Consider the following 15,178-nt stretch of genomic DNA (forward strand, 5'->3'; position numbering starts at 1 on the left):
TCATTGTGTGTGCCCAACACTTGGAAAGTCAGCTGCTTTACTAACTGTAAGTGATACAAGTGTGCAAGGCAGAATGATTTTAAACTACTTAAATGATATTAAAAAATTCTGCAAACTATTTCCCTGCCTTTAAACCTGTAGTATTTGTACAGCACATCAATGCTGTCCCTGGACTGAAAAAAAAGAAAAAAGGCTTCATTCTTGCACAGGAGCCTCTGAGTCATGGATATTAAATAAGAAAAGCTCATATGTGGTTGAGATCATATTTTACTTCTCTGAGATCTCCAGCAAGTGGGTTCAGCATTGCTCCTGTTTGCTGTAGGTCTACTTGTGGGTGTGCTGATGGAAAAGCACTGGGCTTCAGCAGCATCCACAATTTCCAGAAAGCTGCATTCACGCTGTCATCTCCTGTTCCCGTGCTGTGGTCTCACTCAGTGACAGCAGGCTGAGACACGCGCTACCCTGAAGCTCATACTCGCCAAGCCCCGCGCATTCCTCCTCTCCCGCACACAGGCGCACCCTCCTCCCCGCCGGTCATTCCCCGTGCTGACCCACAGCCCTTCTGCCACACGCACTTGGGAACGGGAGGGCAGAGAGGAAAGGGGGCAGTTCCTGGTATCTCAAGAAGCAGTGTTTCTCTACCTGCTGATCCATCCAGACCAAAATTCTCCTTCTGCCTTTAAAGGCCTACAGGGAGCTAACTATCAGCATCCCACAGATTTTGGGATGTGCTTCACCTCAGCTTTGCATGCATCTGACTGCACTGCTGCAAGCAGAAGAGGCTAAGTTAGGTAACTGGTGGGAAAGCTGCGTGTTTCTTCTAGGAAACTACCTACTGCAATGGGCTGCTGCACGCAAGGGGCCACAGTCCTCTGTTCAACACGGGCTGTTTGTGAGCTGGGCCAAGGAAAACTGCATGTGGGAAAAGGAGCTTGGAGGTGCCTCTTCTGCTGAGATTCCATTCAGCCTCTCCCCAGGGTCCAGAGGAATTTGACGCATTTCCGAAAGTAATGAATGTTCTTGAAAGTGGTGACATTCAGTGCTGAGTACTAGAGGTCTCCCAGGACAGGCTTGGACAATTCCCACATGAGAGGATGTGGGGAGGGAAGAAAGAGGTCAGGGGTCTGCTTGCTGATTATTTCAGCAAATGAAAAGCAAAATGAGGGAACTGGAGGCTCCAGAAGGCTCACCACAGCTCTCACTACTCTGTTCACTTCATAGTGCTCACTTGTCTCACTTGGTAAACAAAGCCTCATAATACAAACCCCAGGAATAAGCTTTACTTGATCTAGTCAACTATTCCAGGTTTAAGCTTGTGCTTCCTAGTTTAAACATGTGCAAGACAAAGCATGACTCCATCCCAGAGCAGCAGGAAATATTCCCTACATTTCTCATGAGCTCCCAAACTACTGATAAACTTTGGGCTTCTTGCCTGATATTCTCATGCAGTAATATTCCTATAGCCTTGTAAATTAAGAAGACAGCAGCACTGAGCAATGTGTGGTGATGATGAAACATTTCCCGGTAGGAGATTTGGGCTCTGTACAAACTTGGCTAAAGGACTTTCACTGTTTTTTTCCTGTGTGGTGGTTCCCACCAGAACAACTGCCAGGATGCTATACCTGCAATGCTTCACCTGCTGACTGGGGAATGGCATAGTGACTGTGCAGTGAAAAATGAACTTGAAGGACTGGATTTGTTCAAGCTTTGGGCTGTACCCCCGTGATACTGATAGTGCCTTTTCCCTATCTCATGCAGCACCTGCCACAATGTGCCTTGTGGGCCTTGTCTGGGGCCATGTGAATCTCTGTGGCTGGACCTCAGTACGAATGGTCTGTCACCTGCAGAAGGGCACCGAGCTCTCAGCTGCGGTCTACCCAGCACGACTGTGAGCAACGCCGAGCAGAAAAAGCAGGGAGCACATTCCCTTCTTGAGGACATCTGAGAGGGGGGCCCAGCTAGACAGCCATTCAGCATGAAAGCAAAGACCAGCGGTGCTGAGGAGGACGCAAAAGGAAAGACCTGCTGGCTCACATGCGTTTCATAGTTACCCTCGGTATTTCGTCATTCGTGCCGAGGGCACAGTATTGCTGGTTCTGAGAACACAGCATGTCAAGTGACATTTGGCTGTGGTAGACCTATTTTACAATGACACTTCGTACCAACCCACAGCTCTCAAAATGAAAAGGGGGAGGGTTTGCGAGAAATGAATTCCTCTGAAAGGTATGGCAGATGCTTTTCTAAGAATATACTGCATGATAACACACAACACTTGCCAAAGGGGAAAGGCCAAAGGATATATATTGCCCTGCCCATCTATCAAGGAGGTCTGATAAGAACATTAATGCATACTCAGCTCATTTTTTACTTCCTTTTAAGTTATTTTTTTCATTATCTGTTTACACCAGAGTCTTTACCTAGTTGTCTATGCTTGAGTACTTTGGAGGGATGCTGAATTATAGAAAAATTAAACTGAGATTCCCCATCTTTTTTCTCTTCCTCTTTTTTGGGGGGCTGGCAAGTTACAGCAGTCAGCAGCTGTCATGTCTTGTTAAAATGACAATCACACCCCTATTTGCAAGGACTAGATACAAAATTACAAAACCTGACTCTAAGGTGAGGATGACCCCACCATAAATGTTAAACATGTATATCACAGAATCACAGAATATCCTGAGTTGGAAGGGACCCACAAGGATCAACGAAGTCCAACTTCTGGCCCTGCACAGGACAACTGCAAGCATCATACCATGTGCCTGAGAATGTTGTCCAAATGCTCCTTGAAGGTGTGGGCGTATTTTAGGGCAGAGGAGGGGTAAAACTAACAATGTTTTTAAGATTTGAGGCCCACTCTTTAATGTAAAAGTTAGGTTCTTCCTAGAAGGGGGAACGTTGTGAGTTACTTATAAAGCCTCAGGGTGCCAGCCTCCAGAGTTACAGGAACTTTGGCTCAGAAAGCTTGCAAAAATGTTCCCTTTGCACCATTTTCCTGCAGCTAAATCTTGCTTTGGACTGTATGACTTGTGTCTATTAGTAAATCAGTGACAATTACTGGGGAAACCTCTCTCCCTGCAAAGCTGAGTGACTGTACCCAAACTGCTTATCTGGAGCTGGTACTGGAACATCCCCACTCCCCATGTGTGGGGCCCTTCAGCGACAGCACCTGCTGGCTGCCCCGGGGTAAGGGCTGGCTGTTCTCTTGCCAACACCATGAGCTGGTAACTAACACTTGGTCTTTGAGTTTAAATACCTTACAACACTCAGGCACAGCTGCTGGAGAACAGTGTGGCAGCAGCCAGAGTATTCCTGAAGGCCAGAGCTATTGATTCCAGAAGAAAGTACCTTATGGCAAACACCCAGAGCAGCATCTGCCGTTCACACAGATACGTGCAGGGTTCCTCACATCTGCATCATTCCTATGGCTGTGGCTGATCCAACAGGATTTACCTTATAAATACAGAAAACTGCAGTAAAATTCTGGGCACCCAGAACTCCTATTCCCTGAGCTCCCTCTTGAGGTTCCTAATATGCCCAGATTCGCCTTATCCTTTGGAGGGAGAGCGCAGCCCTGCTTTAAGCCCTTAACATTCACTTGCCGTGTCTGTTAGACTCTGGAGTGAACTGTGTGTTTCTGGAAGATAGTCGCCTGCCCAAATTAAATGTCTGTTGTATTTCTCACAGCCATCATTCAAATCAGGCCCTCCTTCAGCCTTTCCTATCAGAGCAAATGTGCCATTTTCATGGATTTTGCTACTGCAGTCATTGCTTAGGAGGCCTTTGAGGTCAAAGGTGAGAAAACCTCAAATGCCTCACCAGGAACTGTGCAGAAATAAATTTCAAATAAATTTCATTTCACCGATTTACCCTCCGATCTGACACTGCTCAACTGTATTAGGATTTAGTTATCTTCACTATATGTTAGAGGTACCATATATGGTCTACTGGAGGGTCAAGACTCAGAAAGATTTAAACAAAACCAAAATGTATGTGGTTGAGGAAAAAGCCTTGAGGAATTCTCCAGCCCTGTCTTGACTATTGGGAGTGTTTTGGGCTAGTTAGTATTTTAGGACATGTTTTCATGATCCGTTTTACCTGATCTCAGTCAGCATCATCGAGAAAAGACATCGCCATCCAAAATGCCCCTTTGGCCTCCAGCTGCACCACCCCACCCTGTTGTGGTGGCACTGAGATGATTTTGGCTATGGGATGAACTGGAACAAAGATAGGATTTAGGTTGCACAGTTGCACAAGGGCTAGTGCTGCTACAAGGAAGAGAGAGACATGGGGCTGGGGATAGGGATATAGGGGGCAGGGAATGATCCTGCCCATTTTGGTAGAAATTCCTCTTAGATGAGGTCAGGCTGTCAGTGAAAACACACTTGCAGGACAGGGGCCCTTCGTTCTTCTCTATGTGATGAGACAATTCAGACATTGTGCAATGTCTTCTCACTCGGATCACAGTAATTTATACAGTAAAACCCCACCAGTTTAATCATTAAAAGATGGCAGTTTTGGCCTACCAGAGAGAAATGCTGAGGTGGGAGGTTGACAGCTACTTTAGCTTAAGAGATAAGAGCTGATACTTGGCAGTAGCACGAACTAACTGCAAGCCAATCCTCTTTTGGTGGGAAAGGTTTAGTGCTGCCTTGTGTAAGGTTGCTGTTACAAGAAGAATGTTTTGGCACCTCAAAAGCAGCACAACAGTGCCCACAGTGTAACAGCAAAGATGGCCCAGTTTGTTGGTAAACAGTGTTGCTCCCTGAGGAGAATTTCCTCTTGAAGGTTGATGATTGCCAATGCAAAGTAGAGGTGCCTGCAGCCTGGAGCTTTAAGAGCACAAGGATAAACTTTTCGTCATGTCTTCACCAGAAGTCAAGACACATGAAACACGATTTGCCACTAAAACGTGTTGATTGTCTGGGCTTCACAATGTCCTTGAAATGAACACAAGCAGCTTAAAAGATAAGGTGCCATCAGCTAAGCACTGCTCTTGCCCAGTCTTCAAGGACTGGAGCTCTTGGTGGCACTGGGATTAAAGAACCGACCCGTCTTTGATCACAAAATACCCTGGCATCTGCCTTCCCTTTCCTGCTAAATGAATGATGGTTGCTGTAAACACACACTCTTGTAGAAAGCTTTCAGCTATCAAGGGGAAAAAATGTCCCAAAATTATGCAGACAACTGTGTTAGGCATTTACACAGTTTGGAGTGTACAAGCTAACTGTGGCCTTTATGACATTTGCTATTAAACCAGGGAATCGAGCAAAAGCCTTGAAGAAACCCTCGGCACTTAATCAAGTGGATCTCCATATCAGCAAATGCAAGTTAAATAAAAATGTAGGTAATCCCTGAAAATGCAGAGCAAATGGATTACCATGCACATGGTATGCACGGTTCTGCTGTTCATTTCAGCACAAAGAGAAGTACCAGTGCTCACCTGGGGCACCCACAGCACCACCCTAGGGCCCCGCTGGCCCCATGCATGAGTGAAAAGTGCAGGAAAGAGAACATTTCTTGTGCAAAAATTGCAAGCAATAATACTAAAACCAAGAGGCAGGTGTGTTCCTCTTTAACCAGCTGAAAAGTCTGGTAGTATGTGGGTGAATGAGGCCAGGGTCCTGCTTCAGAGAGGCTGTTGGGGAGGAACTGACTGTGATTCACTTCAGGAGAGCGTTGGTTGATGGTGAGGAGGAGGCTGGTAGCCTTTGCTTCCCACCACACTCACTGGTGCAGTGCCTGCAGTCACAGGGCACAGAGAAGGGGGAAATGAAGAGATAGGGGTGGCTGCAAGTAGAGGGGGAGATCAAAGCTTCTTCCTTTCCCTCCTCTGCTTCTGGACCCTCAGTTTGAACTTCTGTGTCTTATTTCTGTTGTGTTTCTTGGTGTTTGTTTTCCCTAGAGGTTCACCTGCAGGGGCAGACCTCTGTGAAGAGAATCCCTTCCACACTGTGCCAAAAAAGAACTCCTGCTCTGCTAGAGATCCTGAGCCACAGCAGCTGGCAGGCCAGGCTTGCTATCCCTGCTATCCCTGCTATCCCTGCCATCCCTGCTGTCCCTGTATCTGGGACGGGGGCAGGTGGTTGCTCCTCGCCCTTTCTGCTGACACCATCAGAGTAGCAACAAGCTTTACAACTTCAAGAGCCAAGTCATGTAACCATTTCTGTCCTCCCAGCTGCATTTGCCTTACAGGATGGCAGCATTTGATATCTCAAAAGATAAAGAATATTTTGTTGTAAGCAAAGGAAAAACTAGAGAAGATTCATGGTGGTACTGGGGGTGTGGGGGGGAATGAGCTCAAAACCATAGACAAGGCAAAAGTCTGAATAGTCAGATGAGAGAGGAAGGTTATAGTGTGCAAGTGAAGAGGCATTTGAGTCACATTGCAAGCTTGTACTATAAAACGATCTCTAACTATTTCCCAGAAGGTGATTAGTTTGCATAATTTGGAAGTTTTATGAAGGGTATTCATTGGAACTCAATGAATAATTATTTTTTTGTGTTTCATTGGCAAATTTGGAAAGTCAAGAGGACTCATTTCAGTCAGACCGAAAGGGAAAAAAATGATTTTTTTTTTTTGTGAGCTGAGAAGTAAAACAAATAATAATTTGGAGCCTTTGAATCAGATATTTGTTCCTAAAAATTTCAATGCTTGATTTTGACAGTGGCTATTTAAATATTGTTTGAATATTTCAAAATACAGAAATTTTTGAAAAGAAAAAAAAAGATGCTTTGAAAGAAAAACCAAATACTTTAATTTGAAAAAAACATTGAGAACAATTGCATTGGAAATTCTGAGGGTTTTTTTTCTTGATATCAAAGCATATGATTGTACTGGTCGAGCTCTTGAAACGTATTATCTCCTGTCCTGAACTTTTGGCTGCAGAAGTTAATTTCAAAAACAAAAGCCCCATTCCAAGGTTCGACAGTTTATCACGCAAATCTAGATTCCTCAAGACTCCAGAGCCTGCAGGTCCATGTGTCTCCAGCTCCCCAGGGGCCTAGGGACTCTAACTAAAAGTTAACCAGTAACTGCAAAGTCACAGAGAGAAATTATAGCTGCACTCTCTACAGAGCCTGCATTTGCCAGCTCAGTGTGTTATGACATAACACACAGTCTACCATGACATAGCTTGGAAATTAAATTACTCTGTTTCTGGATGCAGTATTAAAAGAGCAACAACAAAAGCGCTCTTATAGAGCATTCGTAATTAAGTCCCTTCAAGTTAGGAATGGGTGGTGCTGTAGTTTGGTAGCTGTTGAAGGAATGGAGGAATGGCAATGACGAGAGACCAAATCCTGCCCAGGACCTCTAGCCCAAAGACCTTGATACAGAGATACCATGTATTTTCACTGAATCTTGACTCCTGGCAATAACTCAACACAGGCTGACATATCAGGCAGGTAGTACTGCAGCAATACCGCTTACAAGGCCGTGGCAGCAAAATTTGTTGATGAAGTTAGGTCTTTAGAGTACTGAGAACCAGGCAGTCTGCTTTATACTACTTCTTTTAAAAGACATAAGTTAGTCGCTGACATTTGAAAATCATAAGAAGTGGGTTAATACAATGGCCATTTAAATGAGCAAACATAGCAAAAAACCTTAGGAAGTGAAACTTTCTCAAGAAAGTTTTGCGTAACAGCACTTGCTCTTGCTGTAAAAGGTTCCCTTCACATTTTTCTCATTTCACCCATTATTGCTTATAGATAGAAAAAAAGACAAAATTGTATGTTGGAAGTGTGTAAGACACCCTTGGGTCTTCTTTGCAAAAGAGCTAATGATTTAAAAATGAAAATTGTTGTTGGGAACTTGAAAAAAGTTTCAGGAAAATATGTACATGCATTTTCTGAAAAATTTCCCCTTTTCCTTCAACATTTCATCAAAATTGTAAAATTCAAAACATTTCCTCCCATTTTGCATAGAGCTTGATTTTTTATTGGACCCCATCCAACACATTTGTTTTCTTTGTATGTACCAGATGTAATCTCACTGATCTGTAAAAGAAAAAATTCCCCAAGTGATGTGTTACCCACAAGCCTGTCCTTCTTTTTATAACCCCTCTTACTGATTTTGCAGCCTTATTTCATAATCTCTTTCCCCTCTAGAAACACATTTACAAACCTTGATTCTCCTCTTCATCCCTAGTAGGCCAACCAAACTGCTCACTGCCATACTTTTTAGTATCTGTTATCCCTGTGGCCAAAACATTAGGAATTCTTTTGGAGGATGGAGCTGAATTTTAAAATGCAGGATTTCCTAGCTGGGTTTTCAGGTGATGATAGTGGCAAGAGCCAGCTGGAGCTGTGAAGAAGCACTTAAGTTGGATGCTCACTGCAGTCAGAGGCTTTAAAGCAGGCATTAATCAGTGCTCAGCTTAAATAACCAGGAGAGCAAACTGGTCACACTCACACATTCAAGTTAATATTCTTAGAGTTGCTATAGATGTGACTGTTTAAGAATATGAGAAAGATAAGGCTTGTAGGGAGCGTTAACATCTGTCAGCAAACAAGTATAGTAAGTAAGAGCTTCCAAGCAGAGGTAGAGCCTTGTCAGCTTTTTCAAGCTGTCAGTTTGACTAATGAAAAACTTCATCCCCTCCTTGCACATTGGCCTTTCTGACATTTCAGGGTTCTGTTTTCATACTTAGCCCTGATAGGCACTGTGGGAAAGGGGAATAGCTGAGTCCTAGAAATGTGGTTTCAAATACTTTGTAAACTAGGGAAGACAAAGGAAGTTTGAGTTATCACTAATGCAAGGGTAAGGCTTTGTACATGAGATCAGGTTCTGTGGTGAAGAGTGGGTTGAACAACAAATCCTGCAGCTGAGACATTTTGGAAGGTATAGGCCCTGCTTTTATTTTGCTGACTCACCTGATGCCAGCCACAAACCCAGCGCTTGGCTATAGTATCCCATTTGCAGAGAGGTCTGCTTTATGGGGTAACTATTTTTTTTGCAACTGCTACACTTCAAAACCAGAAAGATTCCTGCAAAGTCTGGGATTTATTCTATAATCCTCTGCTAGAAATTCCTTATCATTGTTTTCCAGAGCCTCTGGCCTATGATTTAATACATATTCTAATGGAAACTCATAATCCTTGCATACATCACTGTAAACTTTTAGTAACCCGTGGTGGCACGGACCAAAGGCAAACAGATCGAGCATATAACTTCCTTACATCAGGGCATAAACCCAACAGATCTTAGACATAACTCCCAGGAACAGATTCTCTGACAAGCCCTGAATGAACAATCTATGATATAGCCACTGTGCATTCTATGCTTTCTGTAAGTAAAACTGCAGGGAAAGAGGCAAGGAGAAGGTGTGGGAAGCAGAAAAGTGAGGTGAGGTTATATCAAGGAGGGATTCTGAAGTGATCCCCATCCCTCAGTGCTGTGTTTCCATACCACCTTGCTCTGTCATGCAAAATTTAAAGAGTATTACTGACAGGGATGCAGGTGGTGCATTATCTGGTCTTCAATAAAATGTTTTTTTTCATTCACAAGAGGCTTCTGGGCAGGTTTTGTCTGGGAATATATTTCACTCACAGCCTAACAGTGACATCTGAAAGCACTGAAAAGCTACATATAACCATCACTGATGCAGCCACTCATATTTCTTCCCAGTCATCCAAACATCCTTTCCACTTTTGGTATTCTCATTTCATCTCATTCTCCATCTCATGACAAGCCCTCTGAGATTTTCACACAGAAACTGTTTCCCCAAGATGTCCAAGGCTTGTGGCTTGTGTTCCCAAACTCGGTGTGCCCCTGGGAAGAGAAGCACAGCACACCTGTGCTGTGCTTCTGAGATCTAGTCCCTGCAAAGGCAAATCAGACAAAATGTGGATGTGGTTGAATGTGACAAAATACCTTCAGAAGCCTTAGCCCATGATCGCTACTCACCTCAACTGCTGAAACATTCTCTTTGCTGGTCTTGACAAAGGTTGGCTCACTGCTCTGCATTCAAAATGTTTGTGTGAATCCATCAGTTTGAACCCCTTGTCATTCTTTTTGTGCATGTCTGGTGATTTCCCCCTTCTGCTATATTACTGTTTCCTTCCTTCATTTAATTTAATTTCACTTCATTTCCCAGCCCTTCCCATTCTATCAGCTCAAATTCACTCTTCAGAAATGGCCTCCAGACTTTGGCAAACAAAGCTGATCTTCATTACTCAAAGAGGTACTTTAGAATGTGCTCTGTGCCTTTCCTTGGATGAACTTCCCACTGTGAGCTTAGGAAAATGCCTTTCCTTGTCAGGTCTCCTGTCCTTCAAATATTTGCATTCTCTGTATATCTACTGAGCTGGAGCACTGTCTCCTTTATGTAAACTTCATTGAATCTTCTGCTTTTTAAAGGATTAATTCTAGGTTTTCCATGAGTCCTGCTTTGATCTGAAATTTGAAATGCCATAATTTTTATTTTTTTTAATCAGAAACTAAATTAGCTCTGTGCAAACTGGAAGTAGGCTCTTAATTATGCTCTCCATCTGTACCCTTTAAAAATATTTCTTACACATCTCATTTTTTATTAGAACGTCACTCCTCACATGTTTGCAGCAAAGCTTTATGATTTATTCCTGTGTCCCTCATGAAATGCAAACTGCTGTACTGTCAGAGCCAGGGACTCTAAGAATACAGCTACCTTTTGTTGTTTTTTTCTTTTGCAATGCTTTAAGAAATAAAAGAAAGTGGAAGTAAAACATTTCTCCACTATTTCTCCAGTCACAGGGTCTACTTAACTGTTTCATCTTAAATTTGGGGGGGTTCCTTTGGTTCTTTGCTTATTCATGAAAACAGACCAGTTTTCAGTGTTCACTCCGGGGTGAACATGTCTGCTTTACTCTGTGTCCACTCACAAGTGATTGGTTAGGAACAACAGATATGTGGAGCCCTGCTTTGGAAAGCTCCTTCCAGTAAAGGAAGGTCCTTAAACATCTGCCAATGTACTCTATTCAAATTCCTTCTAAAATCTCTCCCTTGCCACAACCCTCTACATGAAACTGAAGAAGAGCAAGGAAGTCTGTGTGTATAGACCTTTTCAGCCCTGTCTCTTTATTTCCGTATCTCTTTCCATACAGCTCAGGTCTTACATTTTGACTGCAAGCTGATGGGGCACAGGGTGGGGGCAATACAGTCACATGGGCAGGGGGCCTGGTTGCTGCTGGGGCACTTATGGACTGTGACAAAGAACATATAGCAAACCCAGCTGGGTAAGGGCTACAGTGCAGATCTACCAGGCTAATTTAGAACTGGTAGCATGAGCAGTTGAGAGGCAATTTGCCCTCTGTATTGGATAACTATAGATGCCCTGAATATCAGGAAAGTTTGTTAGATATAATTAGCTTTACAGTAGGGCAAACAAAGCCTACATTCTAAAAAGAAATGCCAACAATTGTAGCACAAAGAAAAGCTCACACATCCACCCACACCTCAAATCCTTCTGGACAATCTGCTGGTCAGCAAAACTGCACAAGAAATGTGCTCTGAGAAGCAGTGAAAGGAGAATTCCTCAGCTACTGCTGTCCTCACTTCTGCTGAGGCTGAACTGAGGGCACAGCCTTAGGACTGGAGAGCAGCATCTACAAAACCAGGTTAGAAGCTGACAAAAAGGCAACATTTCTGAGAGACTTAAAAATCAGTGTTTTTGTGATATGAATTGAGGTCCCTTTAGAGACTAAGACTGATCCACCAAACTTGGTCATATCTAGGCCTTTACTTACACTAATCAGGTTTTAGTCCTTTCATGGTAATGAAACAATATTTTTCCAGTCACTGTGTTATTTCCTTTTCTCTTTACCTATTGTTTTGTAGAAAAGATTTTTTCAGACACTTAGAGGTCTGGATTTTTTTCAAATGACAATGCATTTCAAAACCCCAATAGGTTTGTGGCAAACTAACATGGTAAAAACGTGAACTGTTTAACATAATAAGACATGATCTCACATTTTGAGTTTAACAAAATATCCTGAAACTAGATACTTATGCAAATTATAAGAATCTCTTCTCTCCATTACATCTCAAGTAATTCACCAAGTAAGTTCCTGTCACAGAAGAAAAAAACACGGGCAGCACGAGACAGGCTTTAAAGTCTGAAAATAATTTTGTGAATAATAACATTTTACAATGGGAATTCTGACAGGGTGTCAGGAGGAAGTTTTGCCCTAACAAGCATTCAATGAAGAAAAGCAAATCACTAGATTGCAAGAGACTAACCCCAATTGAGCAAGAAACTTACATGAGAAACCTGGTTATTTAACCTCCTAACAAGGTGACTAATCACTGGAGTGCCGGCCAGCGTTCAGGGGAAATCGCATGTCCCTCCCTCAGCTAAGTTCAAAGAGGCCGTGAGACCCAAACCACTCCTAAGCTGATCCCTCTCTTCAAGGCTCTGCAGTTTAGCTCTGCGAGGCCCTCAGTCCTCTCCCGTGCTCTGACCCTTTGCTATGGTAGCATATGTAGAGGATAAAGGTTTCCTGTGATCTGGGAATTAATATCACCCCTTAGGACAGAGAGTACTATAGTGTAAGTATGTGCACTGAGCTTTTGGACACAGCAAGCACAAAGCACAGGGTGTTTCAAACAGCCTGAGGAATAACCTGAATCTCAAAAGTAGGGCTCTTCTTTCACCCATTACCTTGCTCTGGCCCTAGGCCACGTGTAAAGTTCCATTTACGGAAAAAGGTAAAAGAAAAAGAGTTCTCAAGATAGTCAGGGCAGGAAGATACCAGACTATACAGACAAGAAGGTGCAGTAAGTAGGTAAGATAGATCCTATGGCTGTAGCCCACACAGGATGGCTGTGATACACAGGGAAGGTGGATCAAGCAGAAGTCCAGAGATTCTTGATCAGCTGAAGAGTAGTTAGAGAAGGGGCACAGCAGAGAGAAAAGGTGTCCCCAGAAACTCTTATGGATTTTATTTTAGGGGAAAACTCGTTCAGTTACCAATACCTTGTTCCATGCTACAACAGCTAGGAAGGATGGGAACACGGAAGGTGAGATCTTATTTGGAACAAGATCGCTTTTACTGCATCATCCATCTGCTATTTGCATACATTAACTCAAGATCCAAAGCCTGATTAGCAAGGATAGAGGGCACCATAGCAAGGTGATCTCTAATAATTAGAAGGGATAACCCAGGGCAGCCTGGGCTCACCTCAGGCTGCCCTGGCTGTGAAGACAGACATGACTTCCAGACTCCAGAGGAAAACACACTGTGCTTTACCTAAAAGAGCAATTATCATAACATGGGACTTTTAAGGAGGAACAAAGGAAAGAATTAAAAACTTGTGGAGCTGAAAAGGCACACTGAGAAAAAATATCCAGGAAACGAAATGAGTGCCACTGGAAACAATGCTTGCCAAAGCAGTCTCAAACACCAGAGAGAGGAGTGCCAGAGCACTCTCGCTCTTGGTGTATAAGATGCTGTGAATATGTGGGGCACGAGCATGGAGTTTTGCCTGGCAATCCTTTGCCAGTGTTTCATGGCTAATTACACCATCAATTTGGAGTCTCAATCAATTATCAGGTGACATTATAGTTGACGAGGGTCAAATGCATCATTTGAGAGAGTAATCAGGCATTGGAATGGGCTGCCCAGAGAGGTGGTGGATTCACCATCCCTGGAGATTTTTAAACGCAGATTGGACATGGCACTGAGTGCCACGATCTAGTAAATGGACTGGATTTGGACCAAGGGTTGGACTCGATGATCTCGGAGGTCTTTTCCAACCCAATCGATTCTATGATTCTATGATTTGTTTAACTGCATACCAAACCCAAGCCCAAAAGATACAAAGGACAGATAATTTAGTTACTACTCCGGATATGAAAATGCCAGTCATAACCTGGTAATTTCATGTCATAAATCTCACAGATATTCTGGTACGTGATGTTGCAATAGCATTTATTTAAGATTACATTTAATATTAAAATTGATTTAAGCTTGTCTAACCAGTAATACAATATGTGCCTGACTCATTATTAGGGTGCATTTCATTTTCCCATAGCTGTATTTTTATTTATTATCAGTTCTGTTTTGAATGCTAGTTGAGATTAAACTGACTGTGAATCTGTAATTACAAACAATTGTTGCATCGCTTAAGTACGGAAGCAGTAAACTTATTTATATCATTAGGTATTTATGTGATTTCAAGATCAGATACTTATCCTGGATCTTCGGATTGGGCAGGCTACTGTTCAAGAGCTAATGCTGTTAGTTTTTCTAGGTCACAGTCCAAAAGCAGGTCTTTGCAATTTACTATATCTACATATATAAGTGATGAAGCACCTTCTAAAAGAACTTCTCAAAGTCTGTGTACAAAAAAGAGTGCTGACCTTCAGTATAACTGAAGTGAACCATTTTTATGGAATTCTTTAGGCAATGATTCATGGATATGACAGCCTAACATACAAAAAAGCAAAATGATTTTCAGACCTTACATGACTTCTAAAAGGCCCATGGGTGAAAACTGTTTCACTGAGATTTGAAATGACACAGGTGCTCTAAGCAGAGATTGCAATAATCAAAGCTCCTGCAGCGTTTTTCATCTGTTGATGTCAAGGTAGTTAGACAGTAAAGTCTGTCGGTAGGGAAAATTCTGTACAGATGTGGAAGTCATTAGCTATAAACCTAGATAATTTTTTCTTGGAAACAGGAAAGCTTAAAGAGGTTTAACCCTTATGATTCAAGTCACATTGCTGATATGAAAAAAATTAAGTAATTGCAAGTGTAGTCAGTATTTTGGAGGGGGCAGCAATTTTTTAACATCAAAAGCACTAACATTAAAGCAAGCAAAGATATTGGGGGTGGAGGAAAGTCCTTCACAAAAAAACCAGCTTGCAGTGATTCACTGTGCCACATTAGGCAGAAGTATAGTTCTCTGTGTGTTGTCCTAGAAGGAAATACCTGATTATTTCTAAAATATTAAGTGCTATGATTCTGCAAGCTGGCAGCACCAAAGGGCTGAATTGCTCTAATGGATGATTACCTTTCCTCCCACAATTCTTCAAGCAGAATGGATGGCAGTTTCAGATTGAATATATATTTTCCATCTGCTGAATAGTTGTTTTTGTTCGTGCTGTTTGAGGTTAACTGTGCACGTACTAATCAAACCCACTACTTCCTTTCTCGTAAAACCAAAACAAAGCTTCATATTACTTTCAGGTACAGCATCTTGGAT

The 15,178-nt window shown here is 42.6% G+C and overlaps 1 long non-coding RNA gene across 4 annotated transcripts in view; it reads right to left on the bottom strand.

The window, feature by feature from the left end:
• LOC120324588 overlaps window positions 1-15,178 on the bottom strand; it is a 113,575-nt gene that overhangs the window by 81,699 nt on the left and 16,698 nt on the right. The window lies entirely within an intron of this gene.

The sequence above is a fragment of the Pipra filicauda genome, unplaced genomic scaffold, assembly GCF_003945595.2.
Source record: "Pipra filicauda isolate LSUMZ 115617 unplaced genomic scaffold, ASM394559v2 scaffold5_size6683894_pilon, whole genome shotgun sequence".
Taxonomy (NCBI): domain Eukaryota; kingdom Metazoa; phylum Chordata; class Aves; order Passeriformes; family Pipridae; genus Pipra; species Pipra filicauda.